Source organism: Macrosteles quadrilineatus, unplaced genomic scaffold (genome assembly GCF_028750875.1).
Source record: "Macrosteles quadrilineatus isolate MER2022 unplaced genomic scaffold, UCM_ALF_1.0 Scaffold_2__2_contigs__length_208266976, whole genome shotgun sequence".
NCBI lineage: Eukaryota > Metazoa > Arthropoda > Insecta > Hemiptera > Cicadellidae > Macrosteles > Macrosteles quadrilineatus.
The window spans coordinates 66,645,294-66,667,646 of NW_026542595.1; the positions used below are offsets into that span (position 1 = coordinate 66,645,294).

General features: G+C 33.0%; 1 protein-coding gene across 1 annotated transcript in view; it reads left to right on the top strand.

The window, feature by feature from the left end:
* Positions 1-3,347: 3,347 nt before the first annotated feature.
* LOC128985881 (soluble guanylate cyclase 88E-like) overlaps positions 3,348-22,353 on the top strand; it is a 287,954-nt gene continuing 268,948 nt past the window's right edge. Inside the window, exon 1 of the mRNA XM_054405845.1 lies at positions 3,348-3,438. The gene's annotated coding sequence lies outside the window, so the exon portion shown is untranslated. The remainder of the gene's footprint in view (positions 3,439-22,353) is intronic.

The window sequence follows — 22,353 nt, forward strand, 5'->3', positions numbered from 1 at the left end:
TTTTTTCGGGCCGCCTTCTGTTCATTTTTACCAAGTGATACCATAAAAGTTAATTTCATAAAAATATGTCACATTCACATCACGACTAAACTTGTTGTAGGATGGTAGGAATAAAAAATCATAAGACAACAAAACGGTGTCAACAGCATGCATAACATCAATGCAAGGCAACCAGACAGGACAGAACTCAGCAGAAGCTCCTTTGTCAGTGATGAAAACAAAGTTTCAGAATTCAGATTTTAAGTATTTAGTTATTTAATTTAATTTATATATATGAATCATGTATTAATTATTATTGATATTGCAACCTTAATTAGTATAATAAACCACATACTATACTATTCATATATGTATTTAGTGTTATAAATACAAAATTCACTTTTAAGGTAATTCAAAGCTCATTTAGGGTAATCTTTGCTCGTCTTTAGGGTAAAACTGCAACAGCCCAGTGGCAATGCTTTCAATTGTTACGAACGACCACCCGGGACTGCTGGAATCCACCCACTATTCAAATTACGGGCTTTTCTTTATTTAAGTCTGCAAGTTATGCGGCGTTTTCAACTGTCAATTTTGTCTTCAACATCAGTGTTGACATTGACAAACGAGCGGACCTTCAGAGAATTTGAGAACGCTGGAAAACTCCTCTCTGGGAGGGTTTGGAGTATTTTTGCAAGCACCTTTTATAAGATAAACCCTTTTGGAAATAGTACATGGGCATGGAACTAAACGAGCGTCAGTGGATGGTCAAAAGGATGTCAGTGGATTGTCAAAAGGATAGTCCACGAAGGAATTAATTAATTTGTAACACAAGCTTAATTGCGTGCAACCGGAAACCTGGGTACAAAAAGGTAAATTCAGTCAGAAATTACAGCATCTTAAATGTATAATAACTTATCACTCCATAATGCATGAAAAATGCCATTTAATTTAAATAATAATATAATAATATATACCAAAAGTATAACTTTAAATCGAAGGCATAACAAAAAAAAAAAAACTATGAGTTTTGCAATGTTTCTAACTGTAATAATTAAATATATGTCTGTTTTAGTTAACAAAATAATTAGTTTTTAGTTTTTGTAGCGTAGCGAAAATTAATGTTCAAAACACGAGTGAAAGTGGGTTCGATATATTCTCGACCATTTAAATGATCGGTGAATCTCGCACTTAAAAAACATATGGTCCCAAATATGTCATGACTCACTTTCTACTCTTATTAAGTTTATGAAATGAACTATTGTTACGTTACAAAGCTGAGTTCCAGAGTAAGAATTAAAATTTGGAGTTTTTTTCTTGTCTTGCCCGAAATGTGTTGTAAACACAGTGTTTGATTCTGTTCCTGTTCCTGTTTATGCCACTGAGTGCGTGTCAAAATTTCTGTTTAAAAAAGTTTATGTCTTTGGCTGAGTGCAATGTTTTTCTTAAAATTTATTCAGTTTCAGGCCAGATATTTTTTTTTCTGCGATACCAGGTTTGACAATACTTGGCTTTTTGCCAAACGCGAAGTGAGTGTGACCTTTCGAGGTCATGACCAACAGTTTACTAGTTTTCACCAAGACGGTTGTCTCATGTGACATATGATATTACTGTTGATGCAAACGAATATCATGGCCTATAAACTTTTTTTTGCGCCCAAAGTTTTTGCAGGCATTCACATGACATCGCATGCTCTGAAATGCCCACAGGCATGTCTATAGGATCTAAAAAGATAAATATTGCCTTGTTTGTTCATCTCGTTTCTTGCTGATATAAAATTTTCTATTCCTTCTTTTTGCTCGGGGGATAAAAGAGTTGGTACTGTTTTGTTTCATTTTCCTTCTACTTCCAAGTCTCAACCAAGTCTTTAAGTTCAGCTTACAAAGGATATAGTATTTTAATCTCTTTATTACTGTCTCTTCTATAAGCGACAACCATAAGCTAGTCTTATTTGGTGATACTTTCCGTTTCCCCCGGTCTGTGGGGATGAAGAAGAATAACATGAACTACATAGAGGATCTAGTTGGGTGGAAACCTGGGTCACCCTATCAATATTCTTGTCTTTTGTCTCCCCTTCAAATATTTTGACACATTTTTCATTTTCCTCTTTAAAATATTTGTCCATTAATTGTATGTCTTTTGCTAGAAATTTAGATTTAACTTTGTCCTTTAAGATGATGTACAAGTCGAGGTATGCTTACGTTTAGGGGTTTTAAGACTTCCACCGTGGACCGTCCCTCAATGATGCGAAAAATCGATTAATTCGTAAAAATTAATGATATTATTAATGTGTTATTATGTCAATAATCTGTTTATCTTTTTATACATCGGATTAGGTAGATGGTGGCGGGAGTTATAAGTGTTTAATTATAAGTAAAACGATAAGAAGGGCTGAAGGGGGATATTGAGGCCAGGGGTGCCATTCTGTCGGGTACTGTTACGACAGATTGTCACTCTAGGTGGCCTCTGCCAGGTTGTCACCACGACAGATTGGCATCACCCCTTTCTCGGGATTCCAATCTGTCGGGTGCTGTTACGACGGATAGTCACCCTCTGTGGCCTCCGTCAGGTTGTCACCACTACAGATTGGCACCCCTCTTTCTCGGGGTTCCGATCTGTCGGGTACCGCACACGTCTGATCGTCACCTCTAGGAAGGGTGCCATTTTGCAACGGATGAGACGCTATTTTTGGCAATGAACTCCACTTGTCCAGATTTTTAAAATGAAGTGCATATCAACCTATGCTTATGTTACATATTTCCAAAGACTGTCCCTATTTTTAATCTAGCTGATCAGTTGACACAGTAAACATTATGTGCACTATTTAATTGAATATTTAATTAATTAAAGGACATAATAGCTTACGTTAAAGATGATGCACCTACTCCTCATGGACTGTCCCCTGGTGGAGGTCAAACAATGGCAATGCTTGCAAAAAGTAGTTTTGTATACATATAAGTTGGTAAAAAAATGGATTTAGTTAGAAACATATTAAGCAGTGTCCAGACTTTTTTGTCACCCTGTATATATTTCCATGTGTATGTTTGCATTTGAAAGGATGGTGTTTTTTGCCTCTAGGGACCTCAAAACGAAAATGTTAATCGGTCCCGGGTCCAGTTCCTACCATGAGTACTATGGTAATAGCTTATTCCCTATATGGTAAATTTCGCTAAAAGATGCATTCAACAAATCCTTGTCAAAATTGTTTCACTATTATTACTTAGCATTAGCAACCGAATGTAATTTTCCTATGAATGATTAAAGAGTTTTCTCCAGCTTCAACCACCTTTATCACCCCAGAGGGGGTGTCCGCGCGCATGTGCGGGTGTGCGGGTGCGTGCGACGCAACTGTCACTTCATACAGTCAGTGCCGTGATTGTTGCCATGACGCGTGGTGCTCTGTAGGATAGGCCAGTCTACGTCCTCAACTTTCACCAACTCGTCTGTAGTACACAGCTACAGGTAAACTAAACTGTTGTGTAATAAATTTCAATATCTTAATTTTTATGAACTGAAAAAATAAAAATAAAATAAATTATAGCAACAAAATATGTGACAACCTTATCTCCCATTTTACTGAAAGCAACCTATTTGTAGTGCATAGCTGAAAGTTAACTGAATTATTATTTGTATTTTTACTATTGTGTTTTATAAAGCAAAATTTATCGACATTTATTTTTTTATCTATAAATCGACCAGGTGAAATCATTGTCCTACTCACTAACTTATACTGGTTTATTGTAAACCGCTATTATACTTTCTAATTTAAACTAATGTTTTATTCGCGTAACTATATGTATTTTTTTACATATTTTTAAATTTCATAGATTAACTGAAGCCAATTTTGAAATATGTTTCTATTCTGCCCATGTAAAAGGTCTTTTGTTGTTTACCAATAATTTATTTTCAATAACAAACCTTTAACTTGAAACAAAAAAATCTGTTATATTTGTAGTTTTTTTTTTGGGAAAATATTCGTTTTACTCAGAAAGCGGCTTTTACCGCCTCAGGTTTCTACCCCTCAAAATAAATATTCAAAATTTTAGAACAAAATCCACCCTCTTCAGTTCCAGATGATAATTATAATCTAATTTTCTAACTAACTAAAAAAAAATCTAAAACTTTAAAAAATATTCAAACTAACAGTCAAACCGACTAGCTGAATTTGATAAAGAATAAGAAATGTACCCTCCATATGGATGACATTGGGTGACTACGCATTCGTCTACCATCGTCATGAACAACTATCTACAACTACTTTTCTTCGCCACCATATCCCTCAGGGAAGTTCTAGGGGAGCGATTAACTTTTCGTAATAATAAGATGTTACAATTAGCATTTGTTTGCTTGTTTACTTTAAATGTTTATATTTTCATGTAGTTCCTTTTTTGTTAAGTCTAGGGATTTATTTTAAATAATTAAAACACGATGCACACACTATATCAATTTCAAAACTGTACTTCGGAATTGGAACGCTTCAGTAAAAAAGCAGACCTAAATAATCGGTTAAATTTATAAAGTAAATTTATCGATGAGAATTTAATGTTTTTGTAACCAGCATAGAACCTTTGTTCGTAAGCATAGTGATGTCCAAATAGTTATCCTCATATCATTCAACTTTTGCCGTAAAATAGCATCCAACCGCGTTTTCTCAAACACTTTGAACCGTCTTGTTACTTTTACTGTCAACGAATTTTTTAATTCTAGGTCTATTATTCCATGTTTGTAATAAAATGGTTTCGTTCAACAAGGAAATACGTTATGCCCACGAATATTAGAGCAGATAGCGGTATGGGTCGTATACATAAACAAATGACGTAACTGGTCCGAATCCTATACTAATAACATCCTGTATAACTAAACTGATTTCTTGTGACACAAGTCGTCAAGGACAATGACAAAACATCGTCGCCATGCCATGTACATTACCTAAAAAACATGTGCAGCTCGAGAGAGACTCCAACGAGACCTCCGTATTTTATTTTGGCGTATTACTGCAAAACTCGCAGAAAGATCCATTTGCACTACAGCTTTGCGTAATAACACCTTAAAATAATCCTACACTAAACGGAAAAAGAACTGGTGTTTTTATACATCAAAATGGATATTTAAAGGACGCAGTTGGGAATTAAGTCTAACCGCAATCTTTAGCAAAAATTTAGAACGTTCTCCAGATTTGGCCTATTGTTTTAATTTTTTAATTCCTTCCCTATAGTTCAGTATTTTTAGCTTTTGTTTGAAGATTATTTTAAGTTGGTTACATTGTAGCAACATTAATTAGGGGACCATTTTCTTTCGAAATTATATTTTATCAATAAAAAGTATTACAATATTATCCTGGCCATTTATTTTGGGGCCCGAATGTAAAGCACTTAACATAATATACTAAGCACATTTCACCCCGACAACATGCAAATTTAAAGTAAGCTCATTTAAAATTACACAAAAAAACTTAAGAATAAATCTAAAACAAAATTTTAAATAGATAAGGTTTTACTAATTAACAAATCTAAAACTAACAGTCAAACCGACTAGCTGAATTTGATAAAGAATAAGAAATGTATCCTCCATACGGTACATATCGAAACACACGCTAAGCCTAGACGGCTGTACTACTCTCAGACGTACTTAAATAATAATATGAATTTTTTCGATACACTACTGTGAAATGACTTGTTTTCGATACATGTTTATCACCTGCGAAAATTCATCATTAAATTGATTACTACGGAAAAGTAATGTTTACAATGCAAAAGTAAAGTTTACTATTTTTTTTTTATTTTGCCGACGTAAACAAACAAAGGTGTGTTATTGTTTGTCAACTGTTTCAATTTCAATCAAAACTGTATATATACCAAGAGTATAACTTTAAATCGAAGGCATAACAAAAAAAAAAAAAAACTATGAGTTTTGCAATGTTTCTAACTGTAATAATTAAATATATGTCTGTTTTAGTTAACAAAATAATTAGTTTTTAGTTTTTGTAGCGTAGCGAAAATTAATGTTCAAAACACGAGTGAAAGTGGGTTCGATATATTCTCGACCATTTAAATGATCGGTGAATCTCGCACTTAAAAAACATATGGTCCCAAATATGTCATGACTCACTTTCTACTCTTATTAAGTTTATGAAATGAACTATTGTTACGTTACAAAGCTGAGTTCCAGAGTAAGAATTAAAATTTGGAGTTTTTTTCTTGTCTTGCCCGAAATGTGTTGTAAACACAGTGTTTGATTCTGTTCCTGTTCCTGTTTATGCCACTGAGTGCGTGTCAAAATTTCTGTTTAAAAAAGTTTATGTCTTTGGCTGAGTGCAATGTTTTTCTTAAAATTTATTCAGTTTCAGGCCAGATATTTTTTTTTCTGCGATACCAGGTTTGACAATACTTGGCTTTTTGCCAAACGCGAAGTGAGTGTGACCTTTCGAGGTCATGACCAACAGTTTACTAGTTTTCACCAAGACGGTTGTCTCATGTGACATATGATATTACTGTTGATGCAAACGAATATCATGGCCTATAAACTTTTTTTTGCGCCCAAAGTTTTTGCAGGCATTCACATGACATCGCATGCTCTGAAATGCCCACAGGCATGTCTATAGGATCTAAAAAGATAAATATTGCCTTGTTTGTTCATCTCGTTTCTTGCTGATATAAAATTTTCTATTCCTTCTTTTTGCTCGGGGGATAAAAGAGTTGGTACTGTTTTGTTTCATTTTCCTTCTACTTCCAAGTCTCAACCAAGTCTTTAAGTTCAGCTTACAAAGGATATAGTATTTTAATCTCTTTATTACTGTCTCTTCTATAAGCGACAACCATAAGCTAGTCTTATTTGGTGATACTTTCCGTTTCCCCCGGTCTGTGGGGATGAAGAAGAATAACATGAACTACATAGAGGATCTAGTTGGGTGGAAACCTGGGTCACCCTATCAATATTCTTGTCTTTTGTCTCCCCTTCAAATATTTTGACACATTTTTCATTTTCCTCTTTAAAATATTTGTCCATTAATTGTATGTCTTTTGCTAGAAATTTAGATTTAACTTTGTCTTTTTTAGCAGCAAAGGCCTTCAAACTTTAACTTAACATCTTCTCAGTTCATGTCAAATACGCCAAATAATTTCCTAATAACTTCATTGTATGGTTCTAGGCCCTGAATAAACAACATATGTTGTACTCAGTTTAGTGTTTTGAGCACTTGCCCTTCATATCACGCTGTCTTGTAACAGCAAAAATCTCTATCTTTCTGAAAACCAATAGCTAGAATTTCTTTAAAGAAGGTTTAGAATAAAGGCAGTAATTTATTGACTGTCTTCCACCTATCTTAGAAAAAAGAAGCAATTGATCATTATAACTTTGATTTGAATAACACTGTTATTATTGACAAGTAAAATTTAAGTATAGTCCACATTAAATGTACAACAGTTTTATTTGTCAACTTTCTCTTATTACGATTTAAAATTTGAAGGGTTTGCCTTGTTATAGGACTAATATGTTTAAATATATATATTAAGACTTTGTGTAACAGAATAAGAGGAGTGACGGAAAATGGGGAAATAATTACATTAACTCATCTCTTTATTATCTCCTTTAAAATTACATAAAAACCTTCAGAATAAATATAAAACAAAATGTTAAATGGATTAGGTTTTACCTCTCCACACGCAAAGCACGATGGTCCAGGCAGTACTATTTTCAGACGTACTTAAATAATAATATGCATTTTTTGCTACACTTATTGTGAAATGACCTGTTTTCGATTCATGTTTATCACTTGCGAAAATTCATCATTAAATTTTTTACTGCGGAAAAATAATGTTTACAATGAAAAGTAAAGTTCACTATCTTTTTTTTATTTTGCCGATGTAAACAAACAAAAATGTGTTATCGTTTTGTCAACTGTTTCAAAACTGCATAACATAAAAAAATTCTATGAGTTCTGCAATGTTCCTAACTGTAATAAATAAATATATTTTTTTGTCCTAGGACGCTAGGCACGAGCTTGGGATTGTTTTTCACATTACTTCAGGCTAGACCTAGGGGTTGCGGCATTATAACTTGGATAAAACCCATTGGTGACTTGACGGGGATCGAACCCGAGACCTAAGGGACTGAAGTCCCGCGCTGTAACCACTACGCCAGCTCGCTCCCCAATAGATATATTATAAATGAAATGAATATTCGGTTACTATTTGGTATTCAGTCTATTCGGCCATTTTTTCAGTATTCGGTATTCGGCCGAATACTAGTTGACATCTGGCCCAATACCGAATACACCCGTATTTAGTTTTAATTAAACTTTGTGGAAAAAATCAAAACGTTACACATTTTTTTAAAAAAAGGATTGTTATTTGTACAAAAACCAATATTTATTTTCAGAACTTGGTAAATTAATAATCAAACTTAATTAATGGTAAATTATGATGAATAAAAACAGGGTTTTCAGCACGTTTGGGCAGTAAGCGGTTGCGTTTAGCCTCATAACTTAGTCCAGCTTCTGAGGAAAGCCTTTCACGGGAGACACTACTGCAAGGCGATGATAGATACTTTTTAACTATGCTTGATAGGGTCTCCTTTGCGATTCAGGTGAACAGCTTTTAAATAGTAATCAATCTCAGTTGAAAATTATTTAAAAGTTAAAATATTTGCTCATTAACTGTATGCCTTTTGCTAGCAATTTACTGTAGATTTAACTTTGTATTTTTTTTAAGCAGCAAAGGCCTTTATCTCAACATCTTCTCCCCAGTTCATATCAAATACGCCAAAGAATTGTCTGCCAACTTCATTGTTTGGTTCTTGGCCCTTTACTAGACACATACCTTTGTAGACAACATAAAGCTTTCTTAATGATGTGCCACTTTTTCTTGCCAATTAAGGTACTTTAAATGGCCCACTTGAGCTGTTGAGTTCCCGATTTCCTCGTTGTAAGTTGCAGCATTTACGTATTTGTACATTTATGGTCTACTAGCTTGTACCCGCGGCTTTGTCCGTGTAAATTGAATAAAAGTTAAAACTAAAATAAATAAATAACATAAAATGAAATAAAAAATCCTTTTTCTTTTTAATACATTTTTATTTGAACAGAAAATGATTAATGGAGAACTTGAGGATGGACAACATTTTTTGTTTTAGAATACATATAAATTTTTGGAATTTGAAATTTGGGAGCAGGTGACATATTTCATGCGTGGTCATGCGTGAAGCATGGCGAGGTTAAATGTACGCCGGTTACATCCAGAGTTTGTCCTTGGGATTTGTTTATTGTCATTGAAAAAGCTAATTTGATTGGAAATTGCATCCGTCGGAATTGAAATGGCATATTTGTTGGCACAATAGGGATTTGATTAAATTTCCTTCTCCTTTTGAAGGCCCAGTTATAATTTTTGCTTTTACGATGTTTTTGCCTAATTCTGTAATGATCAACCTGGTTCCATTGCTCAATCTTGATGCTTAGCACCAGCTGGTGTTGTGGTAACAGCTAATTCCAAAGAGTTTAAAAACTCTCGTGGGTGGTGGAACAGTATCATCATCTGTGATGGCAGTATCAATTTTTGGGTAGACGTAGGAGTTACCGTTTAATCTTTGGATGATTTGATTGTTCAACCTGGAAACTGTTTCATTTTTTTAGCCAATATTGTTCTTTCTCACACACACTTATCGTTCATGATATTTTTTTGGAGGTCAGGGAAAACTTTGCTAATTAATTCATTTTTGGAGCTCGTAGGTTGATAGAATTAATTTGTTAAAGTAATTTGCCTACCGAATCGGTTTTAAACCGGCCTTTCGGTCGGTTATCTTCTCCAATTGGTAATTGTCAGATTTTGGGCAAATGTGCCAGCGGCTTCATCATTGAAAAGCTGAACTCGCATGTTGGTTCTAAGGTACAATTTTTCTGTCTTGGCCCACAAAGAAGATGATTTTAAACACGAATCAATTTCATCTCCGGGGGTTCCTCTCTCAATAACAGGCAATGTTTTCCTAAAATCACCAGCCAACAACACACCTACACCACCCGAGTTGCCCCTAATATAATGTAGAGTTCTGTCCACTGCTTCCACTGAACGTTTGTGCGACATTGGCAACTCGTACCACACAATGAGTTTGCACCTCTCTAAAATTACACTCCGTTCACTACCTTTACTAACATGTAACATGTAGGCATTTCTTTCTTTCAGACTTTGTGAAATAGTTAATGAGGAGTTTCGGAAAACGGGGAAATATTTACTTACAATAACTGATCTTCTTATTAAGATTTTCGTTGAATTAAAACATCGACGTTATAATTCCATGCAATTAGGGGATTTTAACATGATGTACGTGATTAGATTCACTACTAAATGGAACACGATTAAAACAACATTCTATTAAATAGCTTGGGGTTGCTTTCACAAAATATCGTTGTTTCGCTTCTTCTCCAAACGGGAGAATTATCGTTCGCCTGGTAGTTATTTTGATCTATACTCATATTTTACACAGAATTCTTCCGCAGATCAGCTAAGAAATTATTTAAGTATTCATGTGCTTTAGAGTGCTTGAAAACAAACATCTTGAATTTACTTAATTAATATTTAAAAGATTTTTGATCATGTGGTATAACTAGATTAGTGAAGTTAATGTCATTTATTTAGCTCACGGAGTTTAAAGTGTGAAATAACCATAGCGGTTTTCCCGAATATAATTAATTATTTAGGCTATCTTTACCTCTAAAACTTCTATATTTGGCATTCGTGGAATTGACAAAGAGAAAATTTTTTTTTCTTAAGTAAATACTTACTGGCTGCTTCGTCTACCAGAGTAAGAGGTACAAGACGGCCTGAAATAATTTATTAACACTAGGCTAAGCTTACTGTCTTAGCTTGGCAAGAAAGAAGAGCAATTAGTTGTACCATGAGGATATTCTAGGCGATGCACCAGGGTGTCATTTTGCGGAATCAAAATTCTAACCATGGAGGATTAACAGTAACTGTACCGAGTGAGTAAGTATAAGCATTTCTTTTCAGAAGGATGTTTGCCAAGTCCAAAGACGCGTAGAAGGTGTCAATATACAAAGTATGTCCTTTGTTTGGTATATTAAAATTGTCCTTGCCAACTATTTATATCTTCAATTGTATACTATTTTATCTCCAATGAATAATCTGATGGGTCAAAAACCTTGAAATCCTTGTTAAGGATTAACACGCCAACAACATAACCAAGACAAACCAATCTTTGTGTATAATTTGGGAATAATTAAGGCAGTAAATTAAACCGTTGACTACGGATCTACTATGGCTGTTTTTATAGATGGGAAGTCTATCCTGGTAAATATTAAACCAGCATAAAAATCATAACAAATTGCAAACGTTATATGCAGTGTATATGTGCAACAATGTTAAAGTTCACCTTATTACAAGCGAACTAAGAGATGATTTTTAAGTTGACATTTATCCGTGAAGAACAGTCTAATTTACGTACGACATTAATGCAAAGTGTTGTCAACCCTCCCTCTCCAAGAACATGTCCATTCATGCCGCAGGCTGTTAGGAACGTCGACGTTGACAGGGCCGTGATGGATACTGTTGATATTTCTTTTGGATTGACACGATGGAAAGGAAATTGAATCTTAGCGATCAGTCTAACGGAAAGTCCTTTCAATTCCAACATCCGTTTAACTGAAATGCTTACAAAAAATTTTGCCTGTTAAACAGATGCATATACATTTTGCAAGATGTATCTTAAATGAAACTGAATGAACCGCAAAAAAATCAATGAAACATGAACTTTTGATATACAGGGTGTTTGGTACTCAGTGTGAAAAAAATTTTTTGGTGTAAGTACAAAGTAAATGCAGTATGATTATGCATATAAAATGTCCCAAGTCTAAAAATTAGCTTCCCAAAGAATTATTTTATGTTTTTCAAAAATAACTATGTTTTTAAACTTAATACAGCTATTTCTCAATTACCTGTAAATGGATTTGAGTAGACAATGTCATTTTCGTGTTCTACATTAAATTTTGAATAAGAATAATACAAAATGACAGAGGATCAGTTGTAAAAACTCCATCGTAAATAGATTCAAAGATAAAAATTAAGATGTCTGATAAAAATGCAAAAAACATTTGTCAATTGCATTTGTTCACACCCTGTATACAGGAAAGTGTCGGAATATGTTAAAAACTGCGCCATTTTATAAGCTTTCCAACCATATGCTACACTATTGAGGTTTAGATATTTTTTTGTTTATTTTAGTGGTTTGAATGCCAGAAAACAGGGAACTTTTTTACTGTTTTTACTGTTCAAGCTGAAACAAAAATACAACTTTTGCTTAATACATGCTGACTTTCTATGTTTTAAATGATAAAGACGCCATGCTTTGTAGTCTTCAAACCACGAAAGCGTACATAAGCAGACAGAAAGCTCAATGGTGTAGCATATGGTTGGAAAGCTTATAAAATGGCGCAGTTTTTAACATATTCCGACACTTTCTTGTATACAGGGTGTGAACAAATGCAATTGACCAATGTTTTTTGAATTTTTACCCAACATCTTAATTTTTATCTTTGAATCTATTTACGATGGAGTTTTTACAACTGATCCTCTGTCATTTTGTATTATTCTTATTCAAAATTTAATGTAGAACACGAAAATGTCATTGTCTACTCAAATCCATTTACAGGTAATTGAGAAATAGCTGTATTAAGTTTAAAAACATAGTCATTTTTTAAAAACATAAAATAATTCTTTGGGAAGCTAATTTTTAGACTTGGGACATTTTATATGCATCATCATACTGCATTTACTTTGTACTTACACCAAAAAATTTTTTTCACACTGAGTACCAAACACCCTGTATTTTAGTGTGCTTATTAGGGATGGGTCGATTTCATATCTCAAATCCACTAAATTTTCTGTAAAAATTTGAATTCACGATTTAAGTCGAATTCTGGGGTGATTCGACTTTCGAATTCGAATTTGTCAACAATAAATCGGTGATTTTAATAAATCCACACAATTTCACAATAATTCATCACTGATTTAGTAATCCGTACTGATTTCACGAGCACCCTTTTTCCCCTCCACAAAATATCTAAAATTACCCTATGGTTATCGGCAGCCTTCTTCTGCATGTCCCTCTTCTTAGTAATCTCAGACGATAAACTAGGTTTAAGCACGGTAAAGGTTTTTTTTCCTTACAGAACGAATATATGCGCAGCCTTGTTCGAGGCAGGATGGGTACAGAGTAAGTTCGATACCATTGTTGCTCAAACTCCTTAAATTCACTACTGGCAAATTTTGGACCATTATCACTAACCAACCCCTCAAGAAGTGAAAAGTCGCACACAACGTACGCAGCTTTCCAGTAGTCATGAACGATGTCGTATATTTCAGGATAAAATCATTCATTTACTGAAACTATCTACAACGATAAGCATTTGTCTTCTAGTCTTAGGATCTTCCGCGTGATCAACATGGATGCGCTTCACCTACTCAAAGGTCTAGGGCACTGACACCAAGGCCCCTTTACCTGTATTTTATCTTAAATTGCGGTGCTTTACCACAGAAATCCTGGTGCTTTGACAAATATGACACGAAAGAACAAAGCCCCGGCTACCAAACAAAACTTCCGGCTAACATCTTTATTATATTAATTCCGGGAAAAACAGTGTGCTGGCAAAACTTTTGTAGCATTGCCTGTTGGGCTTTTATCATAAAAATAAAAATAAAATCATGGGAAGTCTTCACTTTCTTTACCCTGAGCTTTATATTTAATTTGTGAAACACAACCTCCATTGGTCAGTTCTTAAACCCAAGCTGAAACGCTAACTGGATCAAAAGGACTTTTTATTGAATCTGAATGCATATAAAAACTGTTATCTATGTTTATGTGTTTTTATGTTTGTGTCTTTTTTGTTTTAAAAATGATTAAAGGTAAAAATCCCATATTTATAATTTATCCTCTGATCGATTTGAGGATTTATTCGTGGGTTATTGATTGAAACATGCATTTTATGATTTTTTTTATGGGGTGGGTTCAACTTTTAAGAGGGTGAACGGAACTTAAACCAAAATGTTTTGCAAATCGACACTGTTTTACAGACTGATATAAGTATTAGTTCAGTTAATTACACCATCGAATCTAATTTTGAAAAATTGTCTTTTTTTACCAAAAGAGCAACCCTTGTTACAGAGCACATATTTGAAATATAGGGTATTTGGAATATAGAGCTATATTTTCACACTGATCAATACTGTATGGGATTATTATGTAAGATTTGTTTCATTTTGGGATTTCTTTAAAAATTGCAATGTTGAGTTAATTTAAAAAAATTTCAGCCTAACATTCCCAAACGGCTGATTTGTTGCATGTGTGTGTTAAACACAGTAAACTAATATACAGTAATTTAAATTCAAAATATAATACAATGAGTACCCTACTATAACCGAGTTGCTTGCTGAACGAGTGCCAATGAATGTTTCTGCTGACAACCAGGTAATCTACTTCCATCCAGGCGCGAGATCTTGTTACTCCTGACTGCGGAACACCGACGAGAACTTTTCTGGCACACCTTTTGACCGAACATATTTTTCTTATCATAATGGAAGGATTGTTTGATTTTATTTTAATTTGCACCAAAACGTTGCATATAATTCAGTTTTAATATCTAACTTTATTATATCACGAAAAAAGTTTCCAATTGGAAAAATAATATCATTGAATATAATGTTAGCTATGATACAGTAATCTTTTTGTTTTTCATTCCAAATACTGTAGATAGAATATAGTGTGCGATTCTCTCGGTATCCCCGTGCGTCCTTTTAATAATGTTTATACATTGGCCTAAGTTCACTAGTTGCACAAATTATTATTTTATATAAAGTGAGACCAAGACCAATAAACAAATATCAATAGATTATTGATTTAAATAGTGGCATGGGAATTTCACTGTAGCGTCGCCTTATGTAGGGAGAGTGAATAAAGATTTACTTCTGATGACGGGGCGAAATACGAGGAAGATGTACCGATCACAATATCTCTGCACTAAGATAATATACTGCAAATTGTTATATGTTATTGTAGCCTAATAGTCTAATTACTTTTTTTCGGAGTGCTGCGGCGTAATACAGGACTAGAAGATTTTGAAATTCAAAAACCAACTTCCACGGTGGTCATTATTTTAGTTAGTATGTACTGTTTTGAAATTGTGTTTTAATTATTCAATTTTAGCGACTCAAAATATTTTATTCTAAAATATATCTTATTAGGAATCTGTTCAGTATATTTAATATCTTGTTGTGGTTGGACAAAGTAAAGAAGCTAAGCTTTGAAGATTCAATTTCAAGTTAACAAAAGCTTTGGAAAGTTCACCGAGAAGCCTGTGTACAGTTTGTCTCATCAAAGTAACAGACATTTAAAAATCCTTAGTTAAACCTGTAATCATACGTAACCTTATCCCAATCCATTCTCCTTTTCAAAGCATATTTCCCTAACCTAAATGACTCTTTTCGTCAAGAGCCTAATTTTTGATTTTTGAGTCGGAAAATAAGCAAGGGACAATCAACACCTTCAAGAAATTTGGACCCGTTTTGTGAACTATATTGCACTACACTTTAATGCAACCCACAAAACCGTTTTATTAATAATCCGTTTATGCATTTTCATTCCCAAAATATATTATAAGCATAATTTTAGTATTTATTTTAGACACTATTATTTGATTATTTAAAAAAGATATTTTAGACAACAAATAATAAAGTAACACCATACTTCACTAGATATGGTGAGAAGAGAATCTGCTATACGATATTTTCAATTGGACGGTCGAACCGGTCAAGCCTTAAACAACCTGATAAGCAGCTTGGCTCGCTTCATTCGCTTTACTAAGAGAGAGTTTTAAAGTCATTGTTTTTTATCTTTGTATACATACAATATAGTCTTGTATTGCAATGGTTTTTACAATCTGTTGGCGCTGAACATTGTGTATTGTGTTTCGGGATACTTTTTTTGTCAACATTGGTCAAGCTGCAAATACATAAATATTTCAGTACTCACATTCTAATCTGAATATTGCTGGTTATATAGTTGCTAGACCTAGATGATTTAGTCGTTAAGATAACGGTCCGTTAATGACGCTGCTTAACAAAAGGTCGATACCATATAATAACTTGACCAGGCTTTGGACCGTTCCTAAACGAAAACTTCAAGAATGCCGATGGAGTGCAAACGCAACTAATAATATTTTTTTTCTAAGCCGAGCCGAAATTGGAGACGGTTTATTTGATTTCTATTTCATTGAACTACAATATACTCTACTATATACTTATTTGATTTTCTTTCCTAGGTATTGTATTTTTATTTGGGATCATTTACATTTGATCACTAAGATGTATGGTGAACGATCGCGTGCGTTGATTTCTATATCACGTCTCTTAAGTCTTAGGATGACATTAAAAGCAATATTTTAATGTTTTATTTGTATACAGGGTGATTGATATAAGTGTGCCAGCCGTTTTATTCGCAAACTATAAGAGATATCAAAAAAAGTTAAATGGTAAGTGCCTTGGATTTTTTATTTAAAAAATTGTAGTCAAGTCAAACAAATTATTTTAGCCGCCATTTTTCCAATATGGCCGCCAACTTTGATTATTCTTATGGAACATCCTGTATTTTATGATGTATTCTGGTAGAAAATGTGATTTTAAGACGATTTTATTCTTGTGATTTTTTTTTGATAAACCTAACCGTTTCAAAGATAATAATGGTTAAAGTTTTGAAATTTTTGCATGAGAAAGAGTTCCGATACAGGCCTAAGCAAGCATGCCAGCTGTTTTATTCGAAAACCATTCAAAATTTCACAACTTAAACCATTATTATCTTTGAAACGGTTAGGTTTATGAAAAAAATCACAAGAATAAAATCGTCTTAAAATTAAATTTTCTACCAGAATACATCATAAAATATAGGGTGTTCCATAAGAAAAATCAAAGTTGGCGGCCATATTGGAAAAATGGCTGCTAAAATAATTTTTTCGACTTTACTAAAAAAATTTTAATAAAAAGTCCAAGGCACTTACCATTTAACTTTTTTTGATATCTCTTATGGTTTTCGAATAAAACGGCTGGCACACTTATATCAATCAGCCTGTATAATAGTTTCAACGTTTTAAAAATTATCAGATATTTAATGCCAACAATAAAATAAAACATACGCCATGGACGATAACCAACGCCAAAAGATATTTTTCTAAGCAGATCCATAAGAATGAAAAATGTCTATATGCTTATAATACGTAAGTTATATTTACTTATTATTTAAACATGATGCATCGTGAACTTGCTATTTTTACTCGCGCTTCACTCATAGGCACACCAGGCACGCACACACAGGCTACTACCACTCCACGCTGTCTACACGCTAATAGCTTCATTGTAGTTGAATGCGCGTGCGCTGCACACTGGTGCGTGTTGGCAGCTTGCTGTGATTTAAGTCGAACTGAGAACATACGAAGGTTGATTCGGTGTTGATTATAAAAGAAATAATTGTGTTGATTAGCTATAAAAACATTAAATTCCATTTTGTAGCCCCTGAACTACTTAGTATAAACTAAATTAAAACATACCTCGTCTTGCAGTTCAAATAAATAGTGTCTTTTTCAATCCACTACATGTTTCGCCATGTTGGCATTTTCAAGTGGGTAAACAGAAACATTGAGACTTGAAACATTATAATATCCGAATTGGACTCGTCAAATTGTAGAAATTTACATTGAAACACAAAACTGTACATACATTTGACACGTACGAACGAAACATTATCATGTAGGCCTACAACACTTATTGTAACCCGATCACGGCACTGACTGAGACAGACATATCATCCCGTCTAGTAAAGCCTAGTAAACAGAATGCTTAATTTTCCTCTTTCAACCACAGATTACAATAGAGAACTAAACATTATCAAACAGATTGCAGTCTCCAACGGTTATAAGCCGAGTATGATCGACAAACTAGTTTCAAAATTCAATAATAACACACAAAACAAAAAACTGAATGTTACTGGAAAATCGGAAAAGAAATTCATTTGCATTGAATACAGTCAAACAGCCCAGAATGGACTCCACAAAGTGCTGAAAAAACACGGACTCCATCTGACCTTCAGAACAACAAATAAAACCAAACAGGCACTATCCCGTAATACAAGTGATAAGAATGAATTTGAAAAATCAGGGGTATATAAAATAAATTGCATGGAATGCCCTAATTTTTATATTGGACAGACTGGCAGAACTTTTACTCAGCGCTTCAAGGAACACTACCCCGACCCCAAAACTAATAAACAAAAATCAACGTTTGCCCAACACCTTATAGATACTAATCATTCTGTAGACAAAATAGAAAACAGCTTACAAATTTTACACATTTGCAACAAAGGGAATAAGCTAGATTTTCTGGAACAATTTGAAATATACAGTAACTACAATAAAGAAGAAACAAAGCAAAATATTTTAAATGAAAAATTAAATTTCAATTCTCATGCAATATTTAATACAATCATCTCCCATAGCTCTGGACACAAGCAAGTTGACCTTTGTACCTCTGATAACAGAGGAGCTGAGACTTCTTAGTTTTCCTGCCAGTTCTGTCTCAGTCAGTGCCGTGATCGGGTTACAATAAGTGTTGTAGGCCTACATGATAATGTTTCGTTCGTACGTGTCAAATGTATGTACAGTTTTGTGTTTCAATGTAAATTTCTACAATTTGACGAGTCCAATTCGGATATTATAATGTTTCAAGTCTCAATGTTTCTGTTTACCCACTTGAAAATGCCAACATGGCGAAACATGTAGTGGATTGAAAAAGACACTATTTATTTGAACTGCAAGACGAGGTATGTTTTAGTTTAGTTTATAAAAACATATTAAAATGAACAATAGGCATCACAAACGTCATACGCAGTATACTTGTACATGTAGATTGCCTACATTTACAATACATTTGTAATGAATGTTATTGTATTCAAAATAATGTTGTTCTAAAGTAATTTTGGTGAGATTGATTATGTCATTTAATTTTGTTACTTAGATTTAGATTTTAAGATTTACATTTTAAATTTGATACTTAGTAGCTCTTCTTTAATGATGTTAATTGTTTCTTTGATTGGGATATTTGTATACATGTTAACAATGTCGAAAGAGATAAATATTGTATTTTGTGGAATTTGTATGTTTTTTATCAATTCAGAAGAGTTTTTGATTCTGTAGTTGTGCTTTAAATTTATATTATTTTTTATATAATTTTTGAGAAATTTACTTAAATTGTATGTTGGTGCCTTTCTGAAGTCTTCAACTGGTCGTATAGGAATGGTTGCTTTGTAGGTTTTGGGACGCCCAGTGTAGAAAATTTTGGATTCTTCATTTTTATGAGAGTGTTGGTTCGCTTTGGAAAAGTCTTATGTTTTGTAACTATTAGTTGGATCTTTTGTTAATGTGGCAAAGTCATTATTTTGAATGAACTCAGTAATTTTGATATCATAATCTTGTTTGTTGATAATAATTATTTAATAGCATTTGTCTGCTTTTGTAATGGTAGCATTGTTTTCTTCTAATTTCTTTGATATTATCTTGATGATATTTTCTAAGTACTTGCTTAGATTTGTAGATTATATTTATTTTTGGAGTTTCTTTCTCTATTTTATTTAGTTCGTGTATTAAGTTGTGTCTCGTAGGTTCTTTGAATTTTATTTGTTCTAAGTAATGCTTCAATACCCAATAAATAATTTTCGTAGACATTATCTTTGAAATCTAGGTTTATTGTATTTCAGAGATTTCTCTAGTACAGTTGTTTCTTGATTTGTTAAATTGATGTTACACAAATTTTGAAGTCCATTACTTTTTATTTACTTACATGTTTTCTGCTTTTTGTGGTTCTATAAGATTTGTAATCTTTTCTTTTGTTTTGCCATTTTCTTTCTTAGTATTGGACTAGTCCAATTAGTTATTTTCATATTGCATTATTTCATCAATAGCTTCTGGGTAGTATGATTTGATTAGCGCGTGGTAAACTTCTCCTTTTGTTCAATAGCACAATGTAGTTTGGAATTAAGGTAGTTTCTTTATTCTTTACCATTCTCCTTGATGTTACTAATGATTTTGTGTCGGTTTAAGATTTGCATTTTATGTTAATTTGAACATAATTTGGAATGATGTTTTCTCTTAAATATATCTTGTTAAATTTGATATCTGTTTTTATTGTTTCTGTTTTTAGTGTCATGTATTTATATTAGTGAACTAACTTGTGGTTGTTAACCAGTTCCCTCGAATATTGTTCGAGTATTGTATTGTCGTATATTGTTTACTCTTGAGGGTCCCTATTAATAATAAATGAATTAAAGAATTGAAAACTAGTATCCTTGAAGTAAATATTTTATTGAAAACTAACATGTTTCGGCTCGTAGGCCATGATCACAGTTAAGTTATAAATTAATACTAATCAAACAGAAAACACATAACATATATTTATAATCTACGTATTAGTTGGTATTCAAGTTAATTCGTTAGTGGAGTTGACTTATGTATATTTTATAATTTATAAGTGCAAAGTTAATTAATTATTTATTTATTGGGTTATTTGATAATTAGGACTTTGGACAACATGGTTAAGGTAACCTGTAGTTGAAGGTTGTAGGTTGTGTCATTGATAACATGAATAAAGAATATAAAAGAATTTGGAAAAACATAGTTAAATTTAAAACCTAACAACATTTCTGCAATCGATTACTGACCATTTCCTTCTCTTTTTGCTCGAGTGGTCAATTTAGACAACAGTGTTTAAGATATTCCCGGAGCTAATGAGGAAAGTAGCACTTGTCCACAATTTAAACCTTGATGATGAAAATTAAACAAATGAGTTTTTATACAGTTAATTTATTTCTTAATTGACAATAAAATGTTTTATGGTGATGTGGGAATATCATAATTAACCACAGTAAACAAATTAAAAACACTGACAAAATAATTTAAGTCAATGTGAATTATTATTTGTCTTACAATATTCAACACTTATCACATATATCATCTCATACAGGACACCAAATTTATCTTAAAGTGATTAAAAAAATTAACTGCTAGTGATGTATTATATATTTTTAACTAAATTTAAGCTCACGCGATCATTTAACCTGTAAAACATAAATTCACTGGAACACATAGCTTTACAGCACATGTTTTAAAAGAATAAGTTCAATGTGAAACACTAAAAACTTTAAAATATTTATAAATAATAAACGAAAATAACAAACTTTATACATATGAATAAAAAAAACAACATTCCGTTATTATATTCTTGGTTTAATTTCGGCGTCAAATTTCTTCTGTTGTTGATACAAAAGGATGCAAATCATATAATTTCGCGGAACCTGCTCCATCTTTACAATTTGTTCATTATGATGATAAAATATTAAAAAATAAATTACTTGTTTGTCAAAGTTTGTAAGTGCTACCTTAATGAAGTACAGTTCTCATTTTCACCAAGCGATTCGATTTTCCTTTTTAAGTGAAAAGTTGCATTAGGAAAATAAGTTGTTATTATCACGGAAATATAAAAATATTCTTAGAAGTGGTAGAATAAGGTTAATCAATTTAAAAGGTTGTTGGTTTTGTGAACGTCATGTTAAATCTTTTCAAATTCGGGTGAGCGTATCTTTTGACGGTTCAAACTTGATCAACCCTCGTCTTTCTTGACTCCCTCTTGAGTTAAAACTACAGATACTATCGTGTCTGTCTCTAGCTTGTTTCTGTGTGAGGTTTTTACATTATTTAATGTGCCAAAGAGCCTTTCCACACTTGCGTTCGAAAATGACAAAACTAACCACAGGATCTCTAAAACTTTGCAAAAATTCTTGAACAGAGGTAAACCTGTAGATTTTTAGTTCGCTAACGTCCTTCCAGTAAACGTCAGCTGTAGCAGTAGAGCATTTTAGCCCCTGGAAATTGAGAAGAGCATGTTCCCGCCATTCTTGTTCGACTTTTTTTGGGATCAACAACTTTTGTTAGAACAGGAACCTTTTTAAGTACAGTTTGTAAAGTCTTAACCTTAAAAGACTGAGCATAGTTATGATCCACAACCTCAATCAGTTGAAAGAGTTCATCCTCAAATGAAAATATTTCTTATATTTGTGTCACCTTCTCAATATAAAAATTATTAAATATTGTAAGACAATCATCAACGTTTTCTCTGGAGTGGTTAGGATCCTCTTTGAGTTTGGACAAGTTTTTAGTCGATGTCACGCCCATGTATGTTTCTTCCTAAGTTGTTAAATTCATTGTGGCAAATCTTGAAAATGTTTTCTCACTAGATCTGTCTTCAGGTAATCTATATATTAATAGGCATTTATCATAAAATC